Source organism: Thermobia domestica, chromosome 3 (assembly GCF_964235325.1).
Source record: "Thermobia domestica chromosome 3, izTheDome1.hap1.1, whole genome shotgun sequence".
Lineage (NCBI taxonomy): Eukaryota > Metazoa > Arthropoda > Insecta > Zygentoma > Lepismatidae > Thermobia > Thermobia domestica.
Genome location: NC_137456.1, coordinates 215,410,924 through 215,434,364, shown reverse-complemented (window position 1 = coordinate 215,434,364; position 23,441 = coordinate 215,410,924). Strand labels below are relative to the sequence as shown.

General features: G+C 34.6%; 1 long non-coding RNA gene and 1 other non-coding gene across 2 annotated transcripts in view; both read left to right on the top strand.

The window, feature by feature from the left end:
- LOC145681579 (uncharacterized) overlaps nt 1-23,441 on the top strand; it is a 498,825-nt gene that overhangs the window by 452,195 nt on the left and 23,189 nt on the right. The gene's annotated exons all lie outside the window — the stretch shown is intronic.
- Nucleotides 8,246-8,319, top strand: TRNAI-GAU (transfer RNA isoleucine (anticodon GAU)). Its single transcript has one exon. It is a non-coding gene; the product is annotated as a tRNA-Ile (tRNA).

Sequence of the window (23,441 nt, the reverse complement as noted above, 5' to 3'; positions counted from 1 at the left end):
GAGAAGCAGCACAGGAATGAATCAAATGGCGTGATATAGTCCATGGGGTCACGAAAAGTCGGAAACGACGAATGAGTGAGGAAGAAGAATACTAAATATTTACTGCTAATATACTCAGAAATTAGACGATCTTTATACAGTGCACAAAAAGAAGATTGGACTAAGAATAAAATGAGAAAATTACTTATTACAGAAGAATAGTTTTCCCCTTAACTTTCCCGCAGACGGCTACGCTGTCTCTTCAGTTATGCAATATTTGATCTTATATATTTTACTATATTTTAGTTTAGCTATGAAATTTCCTTATTACCTTTGCAAGGAAGATAGAAACCATAAACTAACACAAACAATGGTGAATAGTAATAAAGTGTATAATCAAGCACAATCACAGAAAAGTGAGTAAAATATTAAACAATAATTTTAGGAATGATCCAAAAATGGATCGGAAGATTGCGATCTTGGCCAATATAGAGTTCGGACCAGGGGTCACAAAATTTTTGAACAGCCCCTAAATTAAGTTTTCGCTTTTTTTATTTTATTTATTTATTTATTTATTTATTTTTTTACGGAATAAGCACATCATACTGAGTTAAGTGATAGTTTGGGTTTTGCTACACTATATGTAGTTCTCCAGACATAAGGCCTATAAGATTTTTTTTGCCTGGAATATATTAGATCTTTTGATCCAAAAAGAGATGAGAAAATCAACCAGAAATGATATTATTATAAAAAGGCCTTGTGCCCATCTTAAACACAAACTAAATACAACTTTCTTACAAGGCTGTCTATAATCTTTATTATAAATTAATTAGAAATGTTACAGTTTCGGAAGTATATCACTTCCTTCTTCAGACTACTGTAACATTTCTAATTAATTTATAATAAAGATTATAGACAGCCTTGTAAGAAAGTTGTATTTAGTCTGTGGCCAGAAATGATGTGTAAATATGGGCAACAGTTGGATATATATGCTAGTAATCAATAGTTATGAGCAAATGCAAGACCAAGACCAACACCAACACCAACACCAAGACCGGAGTGGTCTTGGTCTTGGTCTTGGTCTTGGTCTTGCACATCCAGCCTTGGTCTTGGTCTTGCACTGGAACCCTTGGTCCTGGTCTTGGTCTTGGTCTTGGTCTTGCTTGCAAGAGTCTTGCAAGTTTTGCTTTTAAGAAATCTTATGCTTTTCATAGGTAAATTTTACTCTGGAAATAAGGGATAGATAATAAATTTAACAATGCGCCAATAGTAACGAAAGTACAATGTATGTTTCTAAATGTAACCCTTGTGTAAGTATGATGATAGTGTACAACAAAACACCTTTCTTTTTTTAATGAATGACTACACTTCCCTACTTATAAGATAAATCACAACGTTTAGTAATCTTTTTATATTTTTTAACAAATCCAACACTCCACTGGTTTCCAAACTGGGGAGGCTACCCCTGAGACGCATGAAAGAAAATCAAGACGGAACAAATTATTGAAATACCACGAATTGCAAAATTACTTTTACACTCTAAAGGCGTCAGATTTTTCTTTTCAACTACGGTTAGCTAATCCTTATATTAAACAAACTTCCAATTAAATGTTGAGATTGGTTTTACTGATTCCAATATGTACTCTATGGGGCAGAAACTTGGACATTACGCACAAGCGATGAAAAAATTGTAGGCTTTCGAAACGTGGGCATGAAGAAACAAGGAGAGAATTAACTGTGTTGAACGGAAAACGAATGAGAAGGTGTTAGAAATAGTAAGCAATAGGGGAAAAAGAAGAATTTTAGATATTGTTAAGAGGAGGAAGAGGAACTGGTTGGGATATTGGCTGAGGAGGAACTGTATTATGAGGGACGTGCTAGAGGGTATGGTGGAAGGAAAGAGAGGGAGGGAGCGAAGGAGACTGTAGTTAAAGGAAGGTATTAAAACAGAAAATTGCTATGTCAATGCGAAGAGACTAGCTGAGGGCCACCGTACATCGAAGCTTCTGAATTGTAGCAAATAACCTGCCAATAATGGCAGTATAGCTATGATGATGATGATTATATGTTTAGCAATATTGACCATAAAAGAGAAAAAAATAAAATAATAATGATTATAATCAAACCTCTTAATATTTTAGAATAATCTGAATGAAAACTGAAAACGACTCAACTGTCTGTCTTTTGTGTAAACTCAATTTATATATACCTATATTAGAAATACAAAATAACGGCATCAAACTCCAAGTTATTTGAAATAACTGTACAAAATCAGTCACATTTATGAATATGGATTACTACCATCAATTCCCACTTCGTTGGGTAAAAGAATAATAATAATAATAATAATAATAATAATAATAATATGTTTCATTAGTCAATCACTTTTTACTATTACTAAAGCGCTCTGTGATATCGGTCATTTTTGATTATATTTATATTTCTCTCCCCTCCCCCTTTCCAAGTTGCTCGACTGAATTTGGATTTAAATGGCATCAGAAGTGTCACTGTTCATCTCAGAGACCCCCAAAACTATGGATTTGGCAATAATATCGGTCATTTTCAATAAATTTATATATCTCATCCTCCTCCATGTTCCGAGACATGGCATTGAAAGTGTCGCTGTTCTTCTCAATGGCCTTGAAAACCATGGTTTCGACATTGATAATGGTCATTTTCGATAATTTTTATATATCTCCTTCCTCCCCCTCCCCAAATGTTGAGGTGTTGAATTTGCATTTAAACGGGATCGAAAGTATCATTGTTCACCTTAGCGACCCCGAAAACAATGGTTTCGACATTAATATTTGGTCATTTTTTTATCATTTCTATATATATATCCCTCTCCCCCAAGGCACGAGGCTGAATTTGGTCGTAAACGGCATCGGAAGTGTCAGTATTCAACTCAGTGTCCTCGAACACTATGGATTCGACACTAGTATTCGTCCCTCCGTCAAGCTACGAGGCTGAATTTGGATTTAAGCAGCATCGGAAGTATCACTGTTTACCTCAGCGACCCCCAAAACTATAGATTCCACTCTAATATCGGTCATTTTCGATCATTTTAAAATATCTCTCCCCTCACCGTCCCCTAAACTGCACCGTCAAAGTGATATGATAGGAACCATCTCATCTATGTTAAAAATTTGATCGAGATTGGTCGTTTGGTTGAAGAGTTATTAAGTTTTATTTATTATTTGATAGCTCCCCCTTCTTCTCCACCCCTAAGTTTTACTGTCAAAGTGAAATGATGAAAATACTCCAAGGCCCAAACCTCATATATGTTATAAATTTGATCGAGATCGGTCAGATGGATCAAGAGAATATGAGTCACAAACATAGTTACTTTCAATTTTATAATGTAGATTTGTTGTTTTAGTATAATGTTATATCGCTTAATCTTCGATGTGCCGAATACCTAAGGAGGCTAAAAGTTATATTGATAAACAATTATTCAACATATAAGCATCCGACCATGAAGTCAAGCTAGAGGTCACATGCACTAAGTTTTTGTCAATGTCATAAAAATGTTATTTCTAAAAACTTTCCAACGGATGCTTGAGTCCCGGACCCATGTAGTCGGCACCTATGGTGTACGGAATCACCGATGTTCAATACTACATTTCTCTTTAGTTTTGGAAGAAGAATACCACTAATATGCTTTGAAATGAAATGACGTCCCACCAAGGCTTAGGGAGACGGTGATGATGAGAAATAACTGAAATGATGGAATGAAGAAAGTAGGAGAAAACAGAAAAATCCCGAGAAAACCCACGCACACGGTGTTTGCCTACCAAAAGAGCTCACATGGCGCAAGATGACACCTGTGTGGCTTGAAAACGAGCATCAAGCAATATCTACAGAAAACGCGAACAACCAATTCAGAAAACGACATACTGTAGCTATACGCGTATACTACAAGGGCAGATCGACTAACACTGATTGCATAAACTACTGGAAACATATTCACTTCAGCGGCATTTTTACTGAAGCCAAGAAATTCAAGTAAAAGATGTAATGATTTTTCTCGTTCTTTTCTACATTCTATAAGAAAATTCAATTAGTACCGGTACTTGTGCAAGACATTTGCGCAAGAGTCTTGGTCTTGGTTTTGATCTTGCAGGTATGATCTTGGTCTTGGTCTTGGTCTTGGTCTTGGTCTTGCAATCCTTGCTCTTGGTTTTGGTCTTGCATCGGGATTCCTGGTCTTGGTCTTGGTCTTGCATGCAGGACTCTTGCAAAAACTGCAAGACCAAGACTCTTGCGCTGATCACTAGTAATCAAACTGTAAATACCATAAAGAAATAAACTCTGCTAAAACTGTAAAGAGAATCACACGAAACTTACACGTATGGGATATACTGTGGATAGGCACCGTTTAATTCACCGTTACTCATTACCACATATTTACTGCATTAACGAACTCTTGTCTTGTGTTCTTTACCAGTATCGATGTTTATAAATTAGATTCACCAGATATAAGCCAAGTGTGCTAAAAATTCGTTATGATTGAATTATCAATGTAAGAATTGAAATATTTACTTAAGATAATGTATAAAAAATTTACAAATGGCGGACGTCGACATTTGCATTTGTTAGCCGACTTTCAAGTCTTAATATCTGAATTGTATGTTAGAATAATTTTAAAAAAGTAAAAGTATAATTCTGAGAGGTCATAGTTAGGTACAGAAAATGTTAGAATCAGAAAAATAATAAGATATTCACAATAGGTATGTATAATTGTCTAAGTCAGAACGAGTTTCAGGGCAATACCAGATTGTTAGGGTGAAAAATTTAGGAATAGTGAAAAAAATTAATAAAATGAAAGTGTGTACTAGTATATTTGTGGATGTATGTGGATGTATTTGTAGATTAATGTAAACATGTCTGAGCAGTGTAAACTGTGAAATTTTCACTCTTTAACACCACACTATGGAATGTTGTCACTTCCACGATCACCCATTAACGAATTCGGCCAAAATAGTCACTCTACCTGTCTATTGCAATAAATAAATAAATAAATAAATAAAATAAAATAAAATAAAATAAACAAATCACTCACAAATATGGGATATAGATAGTCCGCATTACCTGCTAAGACGATACCGGTAACAGATTAACTTTATTAAAGAATTTGGCTGAGATAATCGCTCTAGCTAACTACTGCAAAAAGTAGGACTATAAAATTATCTTTCGTTTAAGAGTTCTCGTGCGGAGTAACGGTCGGACGTACTAACAGTTCATTCTTAAATAGTCCCACTGCATGATCCTAATAATTATAATCATAATAAAAGGTGAAGAGTAACCAAGGTGATTTCAAAGAGGTGTCGACGTATGATAGAAGTCAACTCTTATACATCTCACTGATAGGCAGAAGTTTGAAAACGAGAACGACCGAGTAAACTGAAGATATTGAATCCGTTTATCGAAAACTTTTTTCCGTCATTTAAACACAGGAAGTTGATCCGTCTGTAGGAAAAGAATCCTGGTAACACCATAAACAGAGAGATCGCGACATTGAAAATAGCGAATATATTGAGCATGATGATTTTAAATATGAATTTTGTTTTTCGATAGATCTGTTTGCTCTTGAGACACAATCCAAGCCTCTCAAGTTGATTCCTGGTGATATCACAGCCAGACAGGTTGTAAAACGGAAAATGGTCTAGTATTAATAAATCGAATCTGAAACACTTCATCGCTTGTCAACAAATTTCTTCCTTCTCAAATCACACAGGACACTACAGACTACGACGGATAAAGTACAATATAAAATCAGCCGTTTCCTTAACGGAACCACTAGAACATTAAATTATTGTGTACAATTCTATTATAGGAATCCCCATATGAAGAAATGTATATAGACAGGTCGCAGTTAATGGAGGTACTGGATTGCAGCCTGTATATCGTCGCATGGGAACCAGAGAAAGGTAACTTCAAAAATGCGGTTTTCGTTTTCTTCATGTTTGGACATAATTTTGAAAGCTCCACTTGGTATAAATGGAACGTAACGCCATCTGTTCCCCTTGTCGATCATCTGTTGTAATATAGCTCAATTACCATCTTATTAAAAACATATCTTTCTCAGAAAATAACATTTTCGTCCTCTCACCTGTAAACCTACGAAAACGGAGTTACGTTTCTCTAGTTCTCATGCGACGATATATTATCCCGATAAATTAAAAACTTAACGATGACTTCTGCAATATATAGATAATTTTCTTTGAACACGGCACAATCTAATATCAATATATGAAGATTGTTAGATTAACTATTTTACCTCTGGAAAGACTCTGGTTTCTTATCAGAAGGTGCAAGAGAGGAATTTTGAGAAGGTTATTAAAATACCAAATTAGATTACTTTCTAAGATGATTATTTCTCAAATGCAACATAGCAGAGTATGAAAATGACCTCTGCATTTAAGCCAGAGAAGATTTTCAGACGCGGTTCATGTCTAAATTTAAAATAAAATTTAATTCAAATGAATTATATATATGAAGATCAAAAAGAGCAAATAAGTAGATAATAATAAAAGTGATGTGCAAGAAAAGAAAGTACAAGAAAAATCAAAACCAGAATAGATGATCACCTGATGGAAGAGATGTAAGAATTCTGTCACTTAGGGAGTAGAAGTGATAATAGATGCAAATAAGATGTTAAATCCAAAATAGCTCAGACAAAGAAGGCATTAGAAGAAAAACAACAGTTGTTGATTTGAAATATCGACACAAAATTGGAGAAAAGGCTGACGAAAGAATGTACATGTAATGTGGTATTATATGGATGAGAAGTATGTAATCTAAGAGAAGAAAAGAGGAGAATGTAAACCTTCAAAATATGGTGGTATAGAAGAACATTAAAAATGAGATGAGGTAACGAAAGAGTGTTGGAAATGACAGGAGAAAATAGGAACACACTAAAGACTACGCGGAAAAGGGAAAATAGAATGATTTGGCACACTTCTTGACACGGCACAGTCATATGATTGGTTATGGAGGGAATGAGTGAAGTAGAAATACCCAAAAGCAAGATCACAGTTAACATATACAGACCAAATAATAAAAAAAAATGTAGAGAAGAAAAACTACAAAGATATGGAAATTTTGACTAAGGATAAAAAAGAAAATTAATATACACTTTATCCAAGGGTAAAAATGGGTCTGAGAAGATAGGGGAACGGATAACGTCACGCCTATTTTTAACTATTGTAATTTTTAGGAAGTGGAGGGACGCTATATTTTCTGGAAATGGGGTAATGACGTCCCCCGCGTTCCCTCTCACTTTTACCCCCTGACTTTATCCGAATAAGATTTCGGAAAACAACACTACACATATATTCTAAAACGATTCTCTCACTTTGAGAGCTAATTACAAACAGCCTGCAAACTAATGAAATTGGAGAACAAATCAGTGAATGGAAAAATGAGAACATTCCGTAACACTTCACTTTTGAAAAACGAAAAACAAAGTATCTTACCGGAAATACCGTTGCTTATACAAAAATATTTGTTTGGACGTCTGTAGCATATGTTAATACCTTCTATTTCGCAAAATACCAAAAACGTAACGAGATTGGATATTTAGTTATACAGAAATCACTATCATGGAATACTTTCTTTTTCTTTTTTTCTTTTCTTTTTTTTAAAAGAATGTTCTTCTTCCACTCACCAATTCAATTTACAAACAAGTCCGAAATTATATTACCATGTGTGCTCAAGTTTAATGTCAAATTGACCAAACAAGATGCATAATTATAAATGTATTCAATACAATTCCAATAAACATTTCTCATATTAGTCCTCTTCGTTTGTCTAATGGTCCCGGGTTGTATTCCAGTAGAAGAGCGTTGATTAAGATCCCACTTTCAACTTTAGATCTCGTTATATACAGTCTCGTTGCTGACAAAGAACATATATAAAAAAAAAAAACAATCTTTTTCAGTCTTCATATTCATTTCATTCTTTAGTCGTAAAAGGATAGGATGCTAATTCTTTACGCAGGGTTTGGGGTAAATAATGATGCTCTTGCTACTTGTAAATATTAAAAAGAAAAAGTGAGGATATGATTTCTTTCACAATTGTTAGAAATTACCATGTCAGCACTTTGTCTACCTCTTTACATTATTTACCTCTTCTTTCGAGGAGAAATGAATGGATTTTGACTGCCCAGACGTTTCACGTGCTTGCAATCTGTGTCACGAAAACTAGTCTCGGCATTTTGCCAGCTGTCTCGATAATAAGACCTGATATAGACTTTCTACATTGTGGCCCGTTAGTTCAGTTGGTTAGAGCGTCGTGCTGATAACGCGAAGGTCGTGGGTTCGACCCTCATGCGGGCCACTTAACATTTTCAAGATTAGAATATCATTGATAGTGTCATATTCTTCATTCGCAGCAAAATAATTTACAAGTGCTTTGTTTTGCTTTAGTATTGAAAGATTACTTACAATAACTTAGAAAAAGGAGTATTAAAAAAGAAAAATATAATCTATTCTCATATTGTATCAAAAATAATTAATATACAAATAATTAATATACGAGAGATAGATTTGCATGTACGTGTATCTTTCTTAAAACTTGGTGCTTTGGTATAGTTTCAGCACGAGTGTCAACATGAATATATTCTCGATAAATATAACAAAATGCTTTTACAATTAGGAACAATTTCTTCAAATGATATTAGTAGCTTCTAAAAGTATCGTATGATTCAGTTTAAGCACATAGATTACAAGGTGAGCTTCACAGTTTAGACATAAGAAAGCAAGTATAAAGTAATTAGATAGACCATGTATTTTCATATACAGTGAAACCTCTCTAAAGCGGACAGCCGTGGGGAATAAAAAAATGTCCGCTATAGAGAGGTGCCCGCCTTAGAGAGGTTTCAATATTTTCTTACGTAAATTAGTAAACATTGTAATATGCAATTAGTAAAAAATTGTTTGAATCATGTATTTACGAATATTACTAAAGTGTTACTGTACCTGCATTATCATTCGCCATCTAATACTCTATGTTCGAGGCACAACATGGAAATAAAATGTTATGGTTTGCACTTTACACTTATTACTAGTTACTACGTTCTTAGTATGTTACTTTAATCTGTGGGTTAATTACAGTCCAGTAATGTCTTTTTTGAGACAATACGCGTACCCGCGGGCAAAAAATACCAACATTGACTTCTGCTTGGTTAGGGATTCCAGCGGGACAATAGAATGACGTGTCATCCCAAACGGCGGGCAACTGTCAATCACCTTTGTGTCTAAAACAGTTGAGTGGGAGTGGAATATAAACAAAGGACAAGAGTGTTGTTAAACAGAGACACTTCGTCTGGGTTGCTGAGCAGAGAATGAGGAGGCAAAATGTTGTCACAATGCTCCCTTGGTGACACATGTATGAATTACTATAAATGTATTTTTACTGTACTTTTCAACTTGTTTCTAGAGAAAGTGTCCTATTACGGAGGTAAATAATACCTATAAAAGACAGAAAAGACTGTCCATGTCCGTACTAGAGACTGTCCGCTTTAGACGGGTTTGGCAATATGTTTTTTTTCCTGTTACAGTGTTTGGGGATTACAAAATATATGCGTTACGGGAGATGTCCGCTTTATAGAGGTGTCCGTTAGTAAAGGTTTCACTGTTTTTCCTAACTTAATAACTGCAACGATAAATTGCATTTCTCTCCGCCAGATAGCTATAAAATTATCATGAATATTTTATACACTTGAACAAAGGCGAAATGTGACAGATTCGATTTTTCTCCATAAAATAGTGCAAAACGAATTTAATTGTACGGATCTCATATCAACATTAAATTTTCATGTCCCGACACTTAAAACTCGTGCTAATAACTCTGGTCTGTTTTATTGCAAAAAAGCAAGGACCAACGTATTATTGAAATCACCAATTTGGAGAATGTGTTCTACTTATAACAAAATATGTATCAAACACAAAGAAATTGACATCTACAATATGAACTCTATGTTTAAAAAAACTGTTGTAAATGTATTATGTAATACACCAACACTATAATTGAACTTATGCCTGTTGTGTTGATGGCAAATAAATAAATAAATAAATAAATAATCTGAATAAAACAGTATAGAGGGGCACGCTGGCTTGGCGGTAGATGTGGTGCACGTGGTCCCTGGTGTACGTGGCCCCAGAGATGTGCCTTACCTCTGGTGCACGTGGTCCCTGGTTCAATTAACGGCCAAGTAAGTTTGTGGTGGACAACATTGTGCCCGTGGATTTCCTCGAGTTACTCCCGTTTCCTCCCACAATCTCATTCCAGCAATTCTTCCATCATTATTTACTAACGTTAATCACCCGTCTTCCTTAGCCTAAAGGGCATAATCGTGAGACGTTAAACTGAAAGATTTCATTTAATTTCATTTTCAACAAAACAAATATACATAGTCAACTTTGCAAAATGTCGACAAAACACACATTTCTAGAAAATGGTGTTAAAAGCATGATTTTCAGTAATATGATTTGGGAAACATCAATTAATACGTCAGACATAAATAAAATAGATTCCAACCTAAGTACAATTGAGAAAATGTCTTATCTTTGAGGATCAGAAACTAATAAAATATGGTTAACAATAATGATGTGGACATATTTCTTTAAACATAGGCCTGTTGTATGTTCCTTTAACATTCATTGCGTATAAAATGTTACACAAATAACAGAATTTTCTAAATAATTACTATATTTGTAAGATTGCTAATCATGTAACGTTCGCGGAATATTTATACAATAAAATTTGATTTTAAAAAACGGTTAAAGCATTGTGTTGATAACGAGGATGCTATAAGTTGGAGTCTCAAAGGATAAGTCTACCTTTCTAAAGTCGAAATACCTTTAACAAATGTACCGTAACTAACAGACTCACTCCTATTGTCTTCTCAGTGGTACGATTGTGATATATGTCGGCTGGGTAGTGGAAAAGAAGATATCAAAATGTATACAGATTGATACAGGCGGCGGAGATGGGAACTATTTTTGGCTCTGTGAATCAGGCACGTAACTACGGGAGCCAGAGGTCTCAGCCCCATGAAATTTTGGATAAAGGGCGGAACAGAGAACCTAATTTAAAATTTTAGTGTTTATGTTTTTTCTTTTTTCTGTCATCTTTCTTCTTTTACTCGACTGCACTGTTGTCGTGCAGGATTATGCTCATATTGACTTGACAACGAATCCTTGCATCGCAGAAGGAAAGAATGATTTAGTTTTTTTTTTTTTTCAAAAACTTAAGTAGCATACCGACGTTCGAAGTAGCATTTTACTTATTGTGTTAATTTGTTGTTACAGTATTTGTTTTTTTTTTTTTTCTTTTCGCGAAAGTTCCAGACGGTTTTGTTTTCTGCAGACAGGCATGCTTTATGTTATTTGATACAATTACGTATTCAATTTGTAATCAATTTTCAGTTTTCATATGCTGTTAAAATCACATTTAACTGTAGCTGTGAGTCGAACAAATTAATGCCTGATATAAAATTATTTAGGTGGTAATTTTATGAGGCATGAATTTGTTTGACTTGACACGTCTTCAAAAGATTTTTTATTTCAACAGATTTTTTAAAATAGTAATGCATTATTTTCTGCTTTTAAGCTCTTTATTATTACTATTTTCTGCTTTCTTTTATAGCCTGTATCATTTTCTGCCTTTTCGTGCTTTCTCGAAGTCGGTTCATGTTTTATAAAAGTTTTTATTATTCTTTTAAGTTTGTTTAATTTTTTCCACTTTTTCGTTATCCTACTACAGTGGTTCTCAACCGATGTATCGCGACACATTGGTGTGTCACGCGTCACGCAATCCCCTAAGTTGTGTCGCGAGATTTCATAATTTAAAAATCATGAAGAATTTAATAACAATTATTTAAAATTGAGACAAACTATACTAGTCATCACCTCCATTGGTAGCAATATTGCTTATTGCTATATAGAGTAATTATAGAAACTAATTGGTTTCACTATTATAATAGATATTATTATTATTATTATTATTATTATTATTATTATTATTAATAATAATAATAATAATAATAATAATAATAATAATAATAATAATAATAATAATAATAATAAAATATCAAACAAGCGTGTCATGATGGCCGGTAAAATGTGTCGTCAGTCAAAAAAGGTTGAGAACCACTGTCCTAGTAGTTTAGGTAGATACATAAACTAAAAAGTAGCACTATATATATGTGTGTGTGTTATGGAATGGAATTATATGTAAAGATACAGTATTAGTACTTACGCCACGGTATTAGTACTATCAGCTGTTAAGGAGTTTCATAATCTAGCTTCTAGGACTATCATCAGATTCTAATGATACGCGAAGGCACGCCTTTTCCAACAAAATTAATGGACATAGGTGAAAGTTATGCGTGAAAATACACACAATTATGGGATTAACACTGTCACCCGTTGAGAAGTTTCGTGATGTAGCTAAGAAGACTATCGTTATATTCTTATGAAATTTACACGAAACCACCAGTAGAGCATACCATTTGAAATAGAGAAGAATAATCAAAATGAATGCACCTATGTTGAAATTATGCGTGTACAAACTGAACATACACATATTGAAGTCAGTTAATTACGGTTTTCCAACTGCAACACTTGAGATGTTTCATGATGTGTTGCCTAAAACACTCATTATGCCATGATGAAATATATATGGGATGGGAACCACTGGGACAATATACTTTCAAACGAAAGAAGAATAATCAGAATCTGGGCATCTATGTCGAAATTATGCGTGAATTTACTCACAATAATATTATAAAAATAAACACACTGCTGAACAAGACTGCACTTATTTAATATAAAAACACATTTACACGTGACGTTTCGATCTTCTAGCCAAGATCCTCATCAGACGTACACTGAGTGATACAAAAAAATTACTCAAGTATATATACACAATTAATCTCCCTATCTGCTCTCTCATTGGCCCGTTCAAACAGCCAATCAGAAGCGTGGAAATCTATCTGAACTGACCAATGGGACAACATAACATTTTACCAGAAAAAAACAACAAGGAGCAAGCAACAATTGAATACATTAATTCATATACATATTTCTGTATTTATCAATAATATTTCTCCATTCTTTATTAATGGTGATACCTTTGGTCCAATTCATTAATTTTACATCCCCTTCCTTTTCTATCCACCAGGCCTCTTTCCACTTTCTCGGCCACAATCTTTTTTCCCGTTCCAGTACAATAACTTCTTCCCAGTTAACATCATGTCCTTTTTCTTTTACATGTTTAAAGATTGCGTTAGTTTCTCTGCCATATTTCACATCACTTTTATGTTGTTTAATTCTTTCTTTCAATAATTTCCCCGTCTCACCAATATATTTCATGTCGCAATCCTTACAATTTATACAATAAATGACACCTTTCTGATCTCTCTTTTCTTTTTTCTTCCCTTTGCTTTTGACCATGTCCAACAACGTTCTGCTACCTTTTCTATACACTTTGACCCCTTGCTTTCTTAACATCTTCTTTAAAATCTCGGTATCTTCTCCTAACCCTATAATGCCTTTCCATACCCCCTCATTGTCCTCCCCACTTTTACCTTTCCCCGAGACCACAGATGCTTTAACGATATCCCGTTTACTATAACCATTCTCATAGAGCTGTCTTTTAAAGATTTCCACATTCTCTTCTACATTTTTGTTACAAATTTTGGAAATTCTTTCTAACATATTTCTTATGAAATTAACTTTTGTACTTCTATCTACATTACTTCTCTTATTACAATAAATACCAGCACTACATTCTTTTTGATACCATTGAGTCTTAATGCTCTTCCCTTCCTTACTCATTAAAATGTCAAGATAACATAATACACCTCCCTGCTCTGTCTCTAGTTCTAATTCTATTCCCTTCTCCTTATCTTCAATACTGCCAACGAACTCTATCAACTCTTCTTTTGATCCTTCCCATATCCCAAAACAATCATCCACGTATCTACATAAAAATCGAATCTTTTCTTTCCCCTTTTCTATCACATCCTTCTCCCACACATTCATAATGATATCAGACAATACCGGACTTATCTTAGATCCTATACTTAAACCATCCTTAATCTTATATATGTCATTCTTAACTTTACAGAAACCAAACTCCCATATTAAGTTGAGGGCTTTTCTAACTTTCTCCCATTTCCAGCCTTTAACACATTCTCCCCCCATAACTCTCTTAATCGTATCAAGTATAGCACTTCTCTTTAGACTAGGGAACATGGCTTTAACATCTAAACTAAACAAAATACAATCATTATTAATTTCAGCATTACTGGTGTAGTTTATTACTTCTCTGTAGTCTTTAATTGCCAAAGTCTTTTGTCCGTCTCTTACCCACTCTAACACTGGTTTCAATTCACTTTCTAGCGGTTCCAAATAATTATTCCTACAGTCCATAACTGGCCTAAGCTTTACTTCCTTTTTGTGTATTTTTGGAAAACCCTTTAACACGGGCACTCTTCCATCTTCATTCATCCATTTCTTAAGTCCCTTCCTTTTACATTCTTCTTTTAATTCTTCTATAATTTCTTCTTTCTTCTTGTCAACTAATTCATATTGTCCATCCACCAAATCCTTCACCTTGTCCTCATACCACGTTTTATTCATTACCACTGTCGCCCCTCCTTTGTCAGCTCTCTCTACCACTATGTCCTTCCTTTTCCTAATGCTATCATATCCTCTTCTTTCTTCTTTTGTCAAATTCGAAAATCTTCTATGGATTTCTTTCTTTACCAAAACCATTGCCTTCCTTCTTAACCTATCTCTGTCCTCTTCTTCTTTAACTTCGTTCAACGCTTCTTCTACAGAATAGACTATGTCATCGACCCTGCTCGTTCCGTCTTTCACTTTAAATTTACAACCCAATGAAAGAAAAGATTTCTCTTCTTCTGACACTTGCACTTCCCCTATCACCACTACCCTTTCTTTGGTCTTCTCCTCGCTTATGCCCAACGCTATTAATTTGTTTCTAAGTCTTTCTTCCACTTTGCCACTAAAACACATTTCCCATTCTCTTAAATATTGCACTAACCAGTCTCTTACAAAAATAGATGCCAAATCTACACATTCTACTTCTAATTTCTGTGTAAAAGCCTTACTCACGTTTAGTCTCTTCTTCAAACCAGCTGTCAGGCTCCTCACGTTCTCCATCTCTGTTCTCCTTATAAGCGTCCTTAACCTCACTGACTGTCCTTTTATGTTACTCCTTTGGATTCTCAAACTCCTAGGTATTACTTTCTTCTCCATACATTTCTGCAAAAAACCCACTTGCTGCTCCATGTTGATTTCTCTCCTTCTTCTGTTCTTCCACTTCTCAACAGCCCTTTTCAGCTTCGGGCCCATTTCAAACTGACACACAAACATAGTCAACGTCTTGCGAATGAAATCACAAAAATAAACACACTGCTGAACAAGACTGCACTTATTTAATATAAAAACACATTTACACGTGACGTTTCGATCTTCTAGCCAAGATCCTCATCAGACGTACACTGAGTGATACAAAAAAATTACTCAAGTATATATACACAATTAATCTCCCTATCTGCTCTCTCATTGGCCCGTTCAAACAGCCAATCAGAAGCGTGGAAATCTATCTGAACTGACCAATGGGACAACATAACATTTTACCAGAAAAAAACAACAAGGAGCAAGCAACAATTGAATACATTAATTCATATACATATTTCTGTATTTATCAATAATATTTCTCCATTCTTTATTAATGGTGATACCTTTGGTCCAATTCATTAATTTTACATCCCCTTCCTTTTCTATCCACCAGGCCTCTTTCCACTTTCTCGGCCACAATCTTTTTTCCCGTTCCAGTACAATAACTTCTTCCCAGTTAACATCATGTCCTTTTTCTTTTACATGTTTAAAGATTGCGTTAGTTTCTCTGCCATATTTCACATCACTTTTATGTTGTTTAATTCTTTCTTTCAATAATTTCCCCGTCTCACCAATATATTTCATGTCGCAATCCTTACAATTTATACAATAAATGACACCTTTCTGATCTCTCTTTTCTTTTTTCTTCCCTTTGCTTTTGACCATGTCCAACAACGTTCTGCTACCTTTTCTATACACTTTGACCCCTTGCTTTCTTAACATCTTCTTTAAAATCTCGGTATCTTCTCCTAACCCTATAATGCCTTTCCATACCCCCTCATTGTCCTCCCCACTTTTACCTTTCCCCGAGACCACAGATGCTTTAACGATATCCCGTTTACTATAACCATTCTCATAGAGCTGTCTTTTAAAGATTTCCACATTCTCTTCTACATTTTTGTTACAAATTTTGGAAATTCTTTCTAACATATTTCTTATGAAATTAACTTTTGTACTTCTATCTACATTACTTCTCTTATTACAATAAATACCAGCACTACATTCTTTTTGATACCATTGAGTCTTAATGCTCTTCCCTTCCTTACTCATTAAAATGTCAAGATAACATAATACACCTCCCTGCTCTGTCTCTAGTTCTAATTCTATTCCCTTCTCCTTATCTTCAATACTGCCAACGAACTCTATCAACTCTTCTTTTGATCCTTCCCATATCCCAAAACAATCATCCACGTATCTACATAAAAATCGAATCTTTTCTTTCCCCTTTTCTATCACATCCTTCTCCCACACATTCATAATGATATCAGACAATACCGGACTTATCTTAGATCCTATACTTAAACCATCCTTAATCTTATATATGTCATTCTTAACTTTACAGAAACCAAACTCCCATATTAAGTTGAGGGCTTTTCTAACTTTCTCCCATTTCCAGCCTTTAACACATTCTCCCCCCATAACTCTCTTAATCGTATCAAGTATAGCACTTCTCTTTAGACTAGGGAACATGGCTTTAACATCTAAACTAAACAAAATACAATCATTATTAATTTCAGCATTACTGGTGTAGTTTATTACTTCTCTGTAGTCTTTAATTGCCAAAGTCTTTTGTCTGTCTCTTACCCACTCTAACACTGGTTTCAATTCACTTTCTAGCGGTTCCAAATAATTATTCCTACAGTCCATAACTGGCCTAAGCTTTACTTAATTTTTGTGTATTTTTGGAAAACCCTTTAACACGGGCACTCTTCCATCTTCATTCATCCATTTCTTAAGTCCCTTCCTTTTACATTCTTCTTTTAATTCTTCTATAATTTCTTCTTTCTTCTTGTCAACTAATTCATATTGTCCATCCACCAAATCCTTCACCTTGTCCTCATACCACGTTTTATTCATTACCACTGTCGCCCCTCCTTTGTCAGCTCTCTCTACCACTATGTCCTTCCTTTTCCTAATGCTATCATATCCTCTTCTTTCTTCTTTTGTCAAATTCGAAGATCTTCTATGGATTTCTTTCTTTACCAAAACCATTGCCTTCCTTCTTAACCTATCTCTGTCCTCTTCTTCTTTAACTTCGTTCAACGCTTCTTCTACAGAATAGACTATGTCATCGACCCTGCTCGTTCCGTCTTTCACTTTAAATTTACAACCCAAGAGACAGACAGACAAACAGACAGTGGGTAAGAGACAGACAAAAGACTTTGGCAATTAAAGACTACAGAGAAGTAATAAACTACACCAGTAATGCTGAAATTAATAATGATTGTATTTTGTTTAGTTTAGATGTTAAAGCCATGTTCCCTAGTCTAAAGAGAAGTGCTATACTTGATACGATTAAGAGAGTTATGGGGGGAGAATGTGTTAAAGGCTGGAAATGGGAGAAAGTTAGAAAAGCCCTCAACTTAATATGGGAGTTTGGTTTCTGTAAAGTTAAGAATGACATATATAAGATTAAGGATGGTTTAAGTATAGGATCTAAGATAAGTCCGGTATTGTCTGATATCATTATGAATGTGTGGGAGAAGGATGTGATAGAAAAGGGGAAAGAAAAGATTCGATTTTTATGTAGATACGTGGATGATTGTTTTGGGATATGGGAAGGATCAAAAGAAGAGTTGATAGAGTTCGTTGGCAGTATTGAAGATAAGGAGAAGGGAATAGAATTAGAACTAGAGACAGAGCAGGGAGGTGTATTATGTTATCTTGACATTTTAATGAGTAAGGAAGGGAAGAGCATTAAGACTCAATGGTATCAAAAAGAATGTAGTGCTGGTATTTATTGTAATAAGAGAAGTAATGTAGATAGAAGTACAAAAGTTAATTTCATAAGAAATATGTTAGAAAGAATTTCCAAAATTTGTAACAAAAATGTAGAAGAGAATGTGGAAATCTTTAAAAGACAGCTCTATGAGAATGGTTATAGTAAACGGGATATCGTTAAAGCATCTGTGGTCTCGGGGAAAGGTAAAAGTGGGGAGGACAATGAGGGGGTATGGAAAGGCATTATAGGGTTAGGAGAAGATACCGAGATTTTAAAGAAGATGTTAAGAAAGCAAGGGGTCAAAGTGTATAGAAAAGGTAGCAGAACGTTGTTGGACATGGTCAAAAGCAAAGGGAAGAAAAAAGAAAAGAGAGATCAGAAAGGTGTCATTTATTGTATAAATTGTAAGGATTGCGACATGAAATATATTGGTGAGACGGGGAAATTATTGAAAGAAAGAATTAAACAACATAAAAGTGATGTGAAATATGGCAGAGAAACTAACGCAATCTTTAAACATGTAAAAGAAAAAGGACATGATGTTAACTGGGAAGAAGTTATTGTACTGGAACGGGAAAAAAGATTGTGGCCGAGAAAGTGGAAAGAGGCCTGGTGGATAGAAAAGGAAGGGGATGTAAAATTAATGAATTGGACCAAAGGTATCACCATTAATAAAGAATGGAGAAATATTATTGATAAATACAGAAATATGTATATGAATTAATGTATTCAATTGTTGCTTGCTCCTTGTTGTTTTTTTCTGGTAAAATGTTATGTTGTCCCATTGGTCAGTTCAGATAGATTTCCACGCTTCTGATTGGCTGTTTGAACGGGCCAATGAGAGAGCAGATAGGGAGATTAATTGTGTATATATACTTGAGTAATTTTTTTGTATCACTCAGTGTACGTCTGATGAGGATCTTGGCTAGAAGATCGAAACGTCACGTGTAAATGTGTTTTTATATTAAATAAGTGCAGTCTTGTTCAGCAGTGTGTTTATTTTTGTGATTTCATTCGCAAGACGTTGACTATGTTTGTGTGTCAGTTTGAAATGGGCCCGAAGCTGAAAAGGGCTGTTGAGAAGTGGAAGAACAGAAGAAGGAGAGAAATCAACATGGAGCAGCAAGTGGGTTTTTTGCAGAAATGTATGGAGAAGAAAGTAATACCTAGGAGTTTGAGAATCCAAAGGAGTAACATAAAAGGACAGTCAGTGAGGTTAAGGACGCTTATAAGGAGAACAGAGATGGAGAACGTGAGGAGCCTGACAGCTGGTTTGAAGAAGAGACTAAACGTGAGTAAGGCTTTTACACAGAAATTAGAAGTAGAATGTGTAGATTTGGCATCTATTTTTGTAAGAGACTGGTTAGTGCAATATTTAAGAGAATGGGAAATGTGTTTTAGTGGCAAAGTGGAAGAAAGACTTAGAAACAAATTAATAGCGTTGGGCATAAGCGAGGAGAAGACCAAAGAAAGGGTAGTGGTGATAGGGGAAGTGCAAGTGTCAGAAGAAGAGAAATCTTTTCTTTCATTGGGTTGTAAATTTAAAGTGAAAGACGGAACGAGCAGGGTCGATGACATAGTCTATTCTGTAGAAGAAGCGTTGAACGAAGTTAAAGAAGAAGAGGACAGAGATAGGTTAAGAAGGAAGGCAATGGTTTTGGTAAAGAAAGAAATCCATAGAAGATCTTCGAATTTGACAAAAGAAGAAAGAAGAGGATATGATAGCATTAGGAAAAGGAAGGACATAGTGGTAGAGAGAGCTGACAAAGGAGGGGCGACAGTGGTAATGAATAAAACGTGGTATGAGGACAAGGTGAAGGATTTGGTGGATGGACAATATGAATTAGTTGACAAGAAGAAAGAAGAAATTATAGAAGAATTAAAAGAAGAATGTAAAAGGAAGGGACTTAAGAAATGGATGAATGAAGATGGAAGAGTGCCCGTGTTAAAGGGTTTTCCAAAAATACACAAAAAGGAATAAAGCTTAGGCCAGTTATGGACTGTAGGAATAATTATTTGGAACCGCTAGAAAGTGAATTGAAACCAGTGTTAGAGTGGGTAAGAGACAGACAAAAGACTTTGGCAATTAAAGACTACAGAGAAGTAATAAACTACACCAGTAATGCTGAAATTAATAATGATTGTATTTTGTTTAGTTTAGATGTTAAAGCCATGTTCCCTAGTCTAAAGAGAAGTGCTATACTTGATACGATTAAGAGAGTTATGGGGGGAGAATGTGTTAAAGGCTGGAAATGGGAGAAAGTCAGAAAAGCCCTCAACTTAATATGGGAGTTTGGTTTCTGTAAAGTTAAGAATGACATATATAAGATTAAGGATGGTTTAAGTATAGGATCTAAGATAAGTCCGGTATTGTCTGATATCATTATGAATGTGTGGGAGAAGGATGTGATAGAAAAGGGGAAAGAAAAGATTCGATTTTTATGTAGATACGTGGATGATTGTTTTGGGATATGGGAAGGATCAAAAGAAGAGTTGATAGAGTTCGTTGGCAGTATTGAAGATAAGGAGAAGGGAATAGAATTAGAACTAGAGACAGAGCAGGGAGGTGTATTATGTTATCTTGACATTTTAATGAGTAAGGAAGGGAAGAGCATTAAGACTCAATGGTATCAAAAAGAATGTAGTGCTGGTATTTATTGTAATAAGAGAAGTAATGTAGATAGAAGTACAAAAGTTAATTTCATAAGAAATATGTTAGAAAGAATTTCCAAAATTTGTAACAAAAATGTAGAAGAGAATGTGGAAATCTTTAAAAGACAGCTCTATGAGAATGGTTATAGTAAACGGGATATCGTTAAAGCATCTGTGGTCTCGGGGAAAGGTAAAAGTGGGGAGGACAATGAGGGGGTATGGAAAGGCATTATAGGGTTAGGAGAAGATACCGAGATTTTAAAGAAGATGTTAAGAAAGCAAGGGGTCAAAGTGTATAGAAAAGGTAGCAGAACGTTGTTGGACATGGTCAAAAGCAAAGGGAAGAAAAAAGAAAAGAGAGATCAGAAAGGTGTCATTTATTGTATAAATTGTAAGGATTGCGACATGAAATATATTGGTGAGACGGGGAAATTATTGAAAGAAAGAATTAAACAACATAAAAGTGATGTGAAATATGGCAGAGAAACTAACGCAATCTTTAAACATGTAAAAGAAAAAGGACATGATGTTAACTGGGAAGAAGTTATTGTACTGGAACGGGAAAAAAGATTGTGGCCGAGAAAGTGGAAAGAGGCCTGGTGGATAGAAAAGGAAGGGGATGTAAAATTAATGAATTGGACCAAAGGTATCACCATTAATAAAGAATGGAGAAATATTATTGATAAATACAGAAATATGTATATGAATTAATGTATTCAATTGTTGCTTGCTCCTTGTTGTTTTTTTCTGGTAAAATGTTATGTTGTCCCATTGGTCAGTTCAGATAGATTTCCACGCTTCTGATTGGCTGTTTGAACGGGCCAATGAGAGAGCAGATAGGGAGATTAATTGTGTATATATACTTGAGTAATTTTTTTGTATCACTCAGTGTACGTCTGATGAGGATCTTGGCTAGAAGATCGAAACGTCACGTGTAAATGTGTTTTTATATTAAATAAGTGCAGTCTTGTTCAGCAGTGTGTTTATTTTTGTGATTTCATTCGCAAGACGTTGACTATGTTTGTGTGTCAATAATATTATATGTTACCCTAAAGTATAGGTATACGAATATTTTTAAAAATAATTAACAACATTTTAAAAATATTTTATACTTCAGAACATTCGCTGGGGACTAATATTTACTCGATTAGTGGAAAACCGTATCGAAATATGACCAACAGGTCTCGATATGCTTTAATCGCGAGCTTCCTGACACCTAAAACTGAGAAACTTTTTTTTTTTTTTTTTTTTTTTACATATACCTGTACATATAAATACTAAGATGGAAAATAATTTTACTTATGATGATAAAATGTTCTTAATCCCTACTCCATATGCAACCCATCTTATTTTGTCGAAATTGTTGGTTGCTGCATATTTAAGGATTTTTTTTATTAGGCGTTGCTGGAATTATTTCAATATTTTTTTACATAATTAATTAGCTGAATTATTCTTCGCACAGGGAGAATAAATGTATGGAAATTATTCAAATCCCCTTAGCATACATCTCAATCGAACTGTAATGATAAAAATCCGTAACATACTCTAGTTTTAGCATATTGTGAAACCCCTACTCCCATAGAATGTGAATTTTAATCGAAGTGGTGTGATAAAAACCTACCTTGAGGTGGATACTAACTATATTCTAAAAGTTATTTCCAACAAGCCATCGGTTTTCTCGACCCCGAATACTATGAATTTGACATATTCTCGGTCATTTTAGATATTTTATTTTTCATAACTTCTTATTATCATATCGATCGGAACTGTGAATGTGGTCGAAATGGCACTGGAAATGCCAGTATTCGTATTAATGACCCCGAAAACTATGAATTAGCGATATACTAATGGTACAGGGTACAATATTTTAAATTTTGTTTATGGGTGGGCGAACACCACACTTGGCGGGAAAATTTTATTTCTCGAATCAAAAATGTAATTTTGCAAAACTAACGATAAATTTAGCTTTACTAACATACGCGTATACTTACGATAAAATAACGATATGAAGTAAAAACTTATAAAAATTTATTGTGGAAGGACTAACTTCTCAGTTTGCGGGAAAGTTTATTTCTGAAACAAAAATGTGTGTTTGCGAAACTAAAAATTATTTTAGCAAAACTAACGTAAACTAACAATATGAAGAGATAAAGTCTGAAAATTGTTTATGGGCGGACTAACTTCCAACTTGGCAGGAAACCTTGTTTCTCCAATAACAAATGTATTTTTGCGAAACTAACACTAGTTTTAGCAAAACTGAAATAAACTAAGAAGAAACTAACGATATGAGTGGAAGAATGCTGATACTCGTTTGTCATTTGGGAACAGTGAAGTTGGCCTGTCCACTTATGTTTTCAATAAAAACAAATGTACTTTTGCGATATTAATGATAGTTTTAACAAAACTAACAATATGAGGTGGTTAATTATGATTGTTTATGGGGGAGCCAATTTCACACTCGGTAGAAAAGTTTCTCCAATAAAACGTGTACTTTTGCAAAATTAACAATACTTGTAGCAAAACTAACCTAAACTAACGATAGCTTTAGCAAAACTAACTTAAACTAATGATATGAGGTGGAGTAGGTTGAAATTCGTTTGTAGATGGAGAATCGTGAAGGTGGCCTGGCCATTTATTTCTCGAATTAAAGGTGA